Genomic DNA, 9,015 nt, shown 5'->3' on the forward strand with positions numbered 1-9,015 from the left:
ATTATATAACCTTTTTAATTTAACAGTATTAGTCAGTCTCAAAAAAAAAAGTATTAAGTAATTTTATGATTACTATTTTCTGCGCTATGGTGTCGGTGACTGACTATACAACGTGGCTGCAAGCTGTACCTTTTCATGGGGCTGGGTTTCATCATGTGCCGTCAGATTGTAAGGGCACTTCCACAGTGCCAGATTCATTATTTCCTATGGTTTAGGAATAGTGCAGGGAGATGGCACCTAGGAGAAGACAGATAACAAAGAAAAACTGTCATCTGTTTCTGTGGCCTGCATGTGGATCCTTGTATGTGTTTCGTTTAGCAGTTAACAGTTGAAATAGTGGAAGATTACAAGGTGTCTGAAAAAGATTTTCTTGGGGGGCAGGCGGTAAAGAACAACTCATGGAACTGAACCCAAATTGTTGTTTGTATCAAGAAATTGAGCAATAATGATTAATAAGGTCATCGTGGGATAGTTAAAACTAAGATTCCCCGTACCCTAGTCATCATTTCAATTCACTCCAGTACGGTTCTAAGTATTCCATTAGGCCAATATGCCTTTGCCCATATAGACCTTATGAGATGATCCACCCAAGATCAAAGATGATATGGGTGGAGGTGATGAGATCATCATGTTTGATTACACCATAGTGATCCTACGTGGCAGTGATTTCAAATCATCCCCACTTCTCACATCACCATCTAATGCAGTGATAGAAAACTCGCTCTTGAGAACAGATATCCAATGTCACTCCATTATGATGATTTTATATTAAAATATATGAACTAAAATACGATCACAATTGAAAAAATTCTGGGAAGAGGAAATCATTTTTTTTTTCCACAATATTTTTTCTCCATGTGCATGGGGAGGGTAATTGAGGCATCTTTTCTACGGAAGAGAAGGAACGCGTGTAGATACTTAGAGTGTCATTTTCACGGAAGAGAAAAAAATCCTTCATTCTCTCGTCATACTGATTAGAAAGAGAAAAAATCTATTTAGTTTTGTTCTAAAATTTTTTCTATCCCAATTCTTAATCTCAACTCCCAAACAAGTTGTGAGGGATATTTTTAGTATATGGTGTGATCTTGAATACCCTTAGCATACCAAACAAGTAGCTTGTACATATTTGAGGATCTTTAATCACTGCACTATAGCAATTAAACAAAACATAGTGGTTTTTGATCACTAGAGATTAGATCACCTCATGATTTGGATCACTAATGATCTTAAGATCACCGTGGTGATCCAAGTTGAACCACCAAACCCCCCTATAAGATGCTGACGACAGGGTATAGTTGCAGGAAACCTATAGTACATATTAAGAGGATCCAAACAAACTTATTGTGAACTGGAATCAAGGTATGTACAAGGCGCAGATGTGACAATGATCTTTTTGGGATCAGTTAATTTCACACCCATCAACTAGGCCATCATCAGAGTAATTTAATATCGGCCACAGATTTTTTTTTTTTTTCATTTCTGAGCAGTACTCAGGATTAAACCATGAACCTCCTTCTAGGGCAAGCACTTAGAGGTAAGTGACTGAGCAAACAATTTTTGGCAATTTAAGCCTTAGATTGGCAATCTGTTCATCCTTATAGGGATGACAATCTATTTATCCATTTTTGTCATTACTAATTGATTATTCAATCATTATTTGTTTATTATTTGTTTTTCATTTTCTTTGGAATTTTTTTTTTGAATTATTTCTTCTCAAAAAGGATGCCTTTAAAAAATATAGTTCATGAATCCTAAAGCTTTCGCATAGACAGGATCGGCACTTGGATTCACACAAAGACATCCTGGTAAATCTGGCGAGAACCAATAAACATCTCAAAAATATTTCATATACATTTGCTTTGTTTATTTTTATTTTTTTAAGACTGGAGGAATGGCATAGACAACGAGGTAGAAGAATCAGAATATATGTATTGCTCAAACATTACAGTAGCGTTTAACTACATAACAAATCCAAATATATTCCGAATCCTCTTCTTGTTGCCATAAAATATATTCTAACCGTACCTCAACCATATCTTGATGCTTTGTTTCTTGTGGAAACCACATGTCAATTAACCATGAACCATATGGCTAGAAATTTCTACCCTATGAAAAGATACTTCGTCATAGCTGATATCTGGCCAAATGAGAGAGCACCTGTCATAAAGGCAATGGCTGACAAATCTCAAAGTTGAAGATTTGTTGTCTGATAAGTATCACCTGCCTGTGGGCAATGGGTTCAAATATTAGATATTGTTGGCAGAAAAGCAAATTAAGGAATGATTGAAACACTTCGTTTGCTAATATTTCCAAATCTTTGTCATTAATGAGATGAGAGAGGGACACTAAAGGAATGCACAGAAAAGTCCCTACAAGTAGGGCAGAAAACAAAAGATATCTATACATATAAACTACTTCTCTGATCAAAAGTAAATATTCAGACTTAATTCTCTTTTACACTTGCTCTTCATTTATTTAACTGCATCAGAATGATCCTTTTGTGTGCTCTTGGCAAATAAAATATTTAATCATATTAACCTACACGATTTTTTTTGGGATCATTTTAAGGATTGTAAAAGCCCTTGTAGCTGCTGTTATACTTGAAGAAGCCTACTTTTTCATAAGTTTAATAACATTGTTAGCTGGTACATATCGACGAAAAGCAAGGCCATATTGAACAGTCTAAATGGTTGTGGGTGTTGGCCTGCTCGACCCACCTAAGCAGCAGTTATGTGTTGAAGAAAAGTTCCCAACCTATCATTAATTGTAGATTAAAGCGGTGACCTGCATCGTACACAATATATTAAGTGATATAATTGCATACATACATTGACACTTCACATCATGTTAATTTGCAAAAAGAGAACTTAAAAGTTAAAACGCAAACTTTTATCTTAAATAAAAAAATGGCATTATATTCACCCATTAAACTTAAAGGAGGTCGTCAAACCACTTCTACAAGAAAAAACTTGTTTATGAATATTCTAGATTCATGTTCAAATGTTGGCACCAAAGCACAATGGTCAGAGAGAAAGTCTTCCGATAGGTTTCTTTTAAGGAGAATAGTTTAAAGGACCAGCCAATAAAAATGCCACCCAAGCGCCCGTCAGAGTCAAGTGATTCCCATTCATCCAATTTTGCACCGGCAATAGACTTTAAAAAAACCGGTGTGGGTGAGGCCACTTTCGATTCTTAGATCAAAATGACATCGCACTGATGGAGCAGAATAAGATTTTTTATCGCCCGCCTTTTTTCGGTGGCATCAGATACACGGACATTCTAAGAAATCATATGCATAGATAAACCAGCAAACCACTACAGATTAAAACACCCACTGAGACAACCAAGCAGGAGAAGAGACCAGCGGTAATGTAAAGTGCAAAGCTGAATGCCACAGAGAGGATACCCAAAACCATGTACCCAACAGCTTAGAAGCAGCGGAGAAAAATCCAAAGCAAATAACCAAAAAACAAAGATAAAAGAAAAATATAAACACCCAACAAAAACTACTAAAGTCAATTCCAAGAACATGCATCATTCCATCCAATCGAAACAACCAAAGATCCGTCCTGACACTTACTTAGCCTGTACTTCAGCCTTGCTCCTCTCCAGACTAATAAGGAGGTCAACGACCTTGGATACAGCCTCATTGGAGAACTCGAACCCACAGGCCCTTCCTAGATCAATCAGAGCATGCGGTGGAATTGAACACAGTGGGCAAGATGGGAGGGTGACAGCTTCAGTGGCTCCTTGGATCTTTTATGGGGAAGGAGTTTAGCCGTAACTTCCTTGACCGCTCTCACTGCAGTCTATGACCTGCATGATAGAAGCTCACGAGATCTTTTCTTCAAAGAGCTAGGAGACATCATGTTGAACTGCTCCGTTCCCTGGTTTACTGGTGGGGACTTCAATAAAACTAAATCAGTGGCTGATCGTAAGGGGGAACAATAGAGAACTAGAGATAATCAGATCTTCATGGATGTTTTCTCTTCCCTCAATCTATTGGATCTGGATCTCTGAAAGGAAGAAGTTTCACTTGGAGCAATGGGAGGGAGAACCCATCTATGGCCAAGCTTGACAGGTTTCTGCTCTCTACGGAATGGGACGATGTCTTCCCAGCATGCATCTAGAAGGGCTTGCCATTCTGGATTGTAATTGCCACTTCAAACTTCAATCGATATTCAGATTCGAAGCTTGGTGGGCCTAAGAACCAGAGATGATAGACATTGTTCATAATAATTGGAGAAGTATCAGACATGAGGTTAACCCTACGGCGGCATGGGTGCAAAACCTTACGAGGGTCTGGAGAGCCATTAAAGTTTGGTCTGCTTCTAGTAGGATTTGGAACAAAGACCTCAATTTGAAACTTGTACATGATGTGGATCTTCTAGAAAAAGAGGGGGAAACAATGCCTCTAAGCCCTGGGGAGCTAGCAACCAAGAGAATCCTAACAACTGAATTGGGAGATGTGTATCGTAAGGAAGAACTGTATTGGAAACAAAGAGCCGAGGTCCACTGGCTCAAAGAAGGAGATGGTAACACTATGTTCTTTCACAAAATGGCATCAAGCAAGAAGAGGAGAAATTTCATAGCCTCTTTGTTTGAAGATGGGATTGAATATTAGAGTCAAGGGGACATTGCTTCTAAGCTGTCGACCTTCTACAGAAACTTATTTGGTGTTCACTCCTCAACTTGACTTTCAATTAACTGGCGCCTCCTGTATGAAACTGATAGGCCAGATCTTGTGGCTTGGACAGTGAATTTTCCCTAGAAGAAATCAAAAGAGCAGCCATTTTCTTTGAAGGTCTCAAGGCCCATGGAGATAGGTTGAACTTCACATTCATGTCACTCATCCCCAAAAAAGTATTGAATTATTTTAAACTTATCATTAAATAACTTTGAAAAACTAAAAGACCTCTTGAAAAACTAAAGGGTCTCTTGAAAATCTGAAAGACCTCCTTGTAAAAAGGAATAGGCTTCTTGATAGATGAAAAGTTAAATACATAGAATTCTGTAAATGCTTCTTAGTATTCCATGCATAAATTAAATGTTATGGAATATAAAAAGGCATCTAGGCATCTATAAATAGGAAGGTGATTTGTCCATTATTGCATGCGAAGCAAGTATTCTTCTTGTCATCTTTCCACCATAAGAGAAGAGTGTTTATTATTTTTATATTTGAGATTCTTCAATTCTATTATTTGGTATCAGAGCCTTGTCTTATTGAGAAGACTGATCCTAAGGGAAATGGCTAGTAATGGTGTGCAAATGCAAATCCCAAAGCTTACTAAGGAGAACTTTGGGAATTGGTGTATCCAGATGAAGTCATTGTTTGGCTCACAAGATCTATGGGAGATCGTTAATGATGGCTACACCGAGCCTACACCAGATCAAGAGAGAGGGTACAATCAAAATCAAAACGAGACTTTGAGGGTTACAAGGAGGAGAGACAAGAAACCTTTGTTTCAATTGTATCAAGCCTTGGATGAGGTGACATTTGAAAGAATTGCTGAGGCAACTTTTGCAAAGCAAGCATAGGATACTCTCTCCATCATATTTAAAGGAGAAGAAAAAGTGAAGCGAATCCGACTACAACAACTACGAGGAGAATTTGAAGTCGCCACCATGAAGGAGACGGAGAATATCTTCAACTACTTTTCTCGGATATTGGTTATCGTAAACCAATTGAAGAGGAATGGAGAGAAGATAGATGATGTTCGAGTGGTGGAGAAGATACTTCGATCTTTGACACCGAGGTTTGAGCATATTGTTGTCGCTATTGAAGAAGCTAATGATGTGGATACTCTATCCATCAATGCGTTGATGGGTAAACTTCAAATCCATGAACAAAAGAAGCAAAATAAAATTGAAGCAGCTAATACAGAGCAAATACTTCAATCAAAGGTGGAGGCCAAAGATCAAAAAAGAAAGGATCAAGGGCAATCTCAAGCATTTCGAGATGCTAGTAGCAACATAAGAAGTGGTGGCAACAACTACCGTGGTCGTGGTCGAGGTCGTAGTCATGTCGAGGAGGCTACAATGGTGGAAGAGGCCGAACTCCAAATTTCAACAATAGAAGAGGTGGTAGAAGAGGTGAACATGGTCGAGGTAGAAGATTAAATGGAGGTCGTGACCAAGCAAGATCCAATGTTCAATGCTATAATTTCCACAAATATGGACATTATAGCTATGAGTGTTGGAACAATGAGCAAAGCAACTACTCCGAATCCAAAAACCAAGAAGGAGAGCCAACTCTTCTTTTGGCATGCCAACAAAATGGAGACTTGAAGAATGTGTGGTTTCTTGACTCAGGAGCCACAAACCACATGTGTGGAAGAAAAGACCTATTCGTGGAGTTGCAAGAAGGGGTGCATGGTGATGTGAAGTTTGGAGATTTCTCCAAAGTTCCCATCAAAGGAAGAGGCAAGATCATGATTCAACAAAAGAATGGTGCGCCTGATTTTATTTTCAATGTATATTATGTGCCAGACTTGAAGAGTAATATTCTAAGTATTGGCCAACTTTTGGAGAAGGATTATATAATTCATATGAAAGGGTCATCACTAACCTTAAGAGATTGGAATGGGAAGCTGATTGCTTGTATCCAGATGGCGAAGAACAGGATGTTTCCTCTTCTTTTAAAAACAGATTCTCAAAAATGCTTGCAAGTGGATATCAAGAACCCTTCTTGGCTTTGGCATCTCAGGCTTGGACATTTAAATTTTGAAAGTTTGAAATTGCTATCTAAAGATGGTATGGTGAAAGGTCTTCCGCATATATATTATCCAAATGAAGTTTGTGAAAGGTGCACACTAGCAAAGCATACAAGAGCTCCCTTCAAAGGTGGAAAGTCTTGGAAAGCAATGAGACCATTGCAGTTGGTGCATACTGATATATGCGGTCCTCTTCCAGAATCTCATGGTGGTAACAAATATTTTATAACATTTGTTGATGATTTTAGTAGAATGTTGTGGGTTTATTTTCTTAAAGAAAAGTCGGCTGCACTCTCTACATTTAAAAATTTTAAATCTTTAGTTGAAAAAGAATGTAACTATAAAGTACAAATTTTGAGATCCGATAGAGGCAGAGAATACATCTCAAATATTTTCAGGAACTATTGTGATGAAGAAGGAGTTCGACATCAATTCACTGCTCCGTACTCTTCACAACAAAATGGAGTAGCCGAAAGGAAGAATCGGACCATTCTTGACATGACAAGAAGTATGTTGAAAGAGAAGAACCTTTCCAAGCAATTTTGAGCTGAAGCGGTGGCATGTGCAGCCTATCTCATCAACCGAAGTCCGACAAAGTTGATCAAAGGAATAACATCAAAGGAAGCTTGGAGTGGCTACAAGCCAGGAGTGAGCCACTTGAAGATTTTTGGGATCATTGCTTATGCCCAAGTGCCACAAGAGAAGAGAAAAAAGCTTGATAATCGAAGCCAAAAGTGCATCTTCATAGGATACGGTGAGCAATCCAAAGCCTACAAGTTGTATGATCCAATGGCAAATAAGATAATCATCAGTCATGATGTGGTCTTCAAGGAAGATGATGTATGGGATTGGAGTGGCACAGATTCTCACACCAAATATGTACCACTTCATAATGAAGTTGAGGAGAACATAGAAGTGGAGGCTGTCCAACCAATATTATCACCAGCAAGATCATCTCCACCACCACAAGCTACACCGGCTTCTTTAAGTCATTCTATATCAACAAGAAGTCATGGAAGAAAATTTAGAAGTCTTAATGATCTTTATGATGAAACAGAAGCAGTTGAACAAGTTGATTTATATTGTTTATTTGCTGATGTTGAACCTCTAACATTTGATGAAGCAGTGCAGAAAGCTGAATGGAGAAAGGTAATGAAGGAGGAGATCCATGCTCTAGAGAAAAATAATACGTGGGAGTTAACTACACTTCCAAAAGGACAAAAGGTGATAGACGTTAAGTGGGTGTACAAAGTGAAGCACACTGCTAATGGAGAGGTAGAAAGATACAAAGCTCGTCTTGTTGCCAAAGGCTACAAGTAAAAGAAGGGATTCGACTATGATGAAGTCTTTGCACCAGTTGCTCGACTTGACATCGTGAAGCTTATCTTCTCACTTGTATCTCATCACAAGTGGAAGATGTACCATATGGATGTGAAGTCAGCATTTCTCAATGGCTACCTTGAAGAAGAAGTCTATATTGAGCAACCAGAGGATTATATCCTTAAAGGCATAGAAGATAAAGTGTATAAGTTACGAAAACCTTTGTATGGGTTGAAGCAAGCACCCCGAGCATGGAATACACGGATTGATTATTATCTCCAAGGATACGGCTTTGTCAAGTGCCCCTATGAATATGCCACCTATGTGAAGAAAAAAAGAGATGATATTTTGATTATATGTTTATATGTAGATGACCTTCTTGTGACAGGTAGTAGCAAGGAAATGATTTATGAATTCAAAACAGCTATGGGCAAGGAGTTCGAAATGACAGGTGGAGACTTGATGTCCTATTTTCTTGGCATCGAGGTAAAAGCACAGAGAAGATGACATCTTCATTTCTCAAGGGAGATATGCAAGAAACATTCTAAAAAAATTCAAAATGGAGAGTTGTAAGGAAGTAAACACCCCGGTGGCTTATGGAGAAAAACTTAATAAAGAAGGAGAAGGCAAGGAGGCGAACTCGACTCTCTTCAAAAGTCTTGTTGGAAGTCTTCGCTATCTCACTATAAGTCGGCTCGATATTGTTTATGGAGTTGGTTTGATTAGTAGATATATGGAGCATCCAAAGGAGTCACATTGGATGGCGGTAAAGAGGATTCTTAGATATCTTAAAGGAACTCTTGATCATGGTATATTTTACGCTCATTCCAATGATGCAAGTTTAATTGATTTTTCTGATAGTGATTGGGGTGGAGATCTTGATGAACGGAAGAGCACTTTCGGTTATGTTTTTTATTTTGATGTTAATGCTTTCTCTTGGAGCTCAAAGAAGTAATCTATTGTGGCATTATCTACATGTGAG

Source organism: Elaeis guineensis, chromosome 13 (assembly GCF_000442705.2).
Source record: "Elaeis guineensis isolate ETL-2024a chromosome 13, EG11, whole genome shotgun sequence".
Lineage (NCBI taxonomy): Eukaryota > Viridiplantae > Streptophyta > Magnoliopsida > Arecales > Arecaceae > Elaeis > Elaeis guineensis.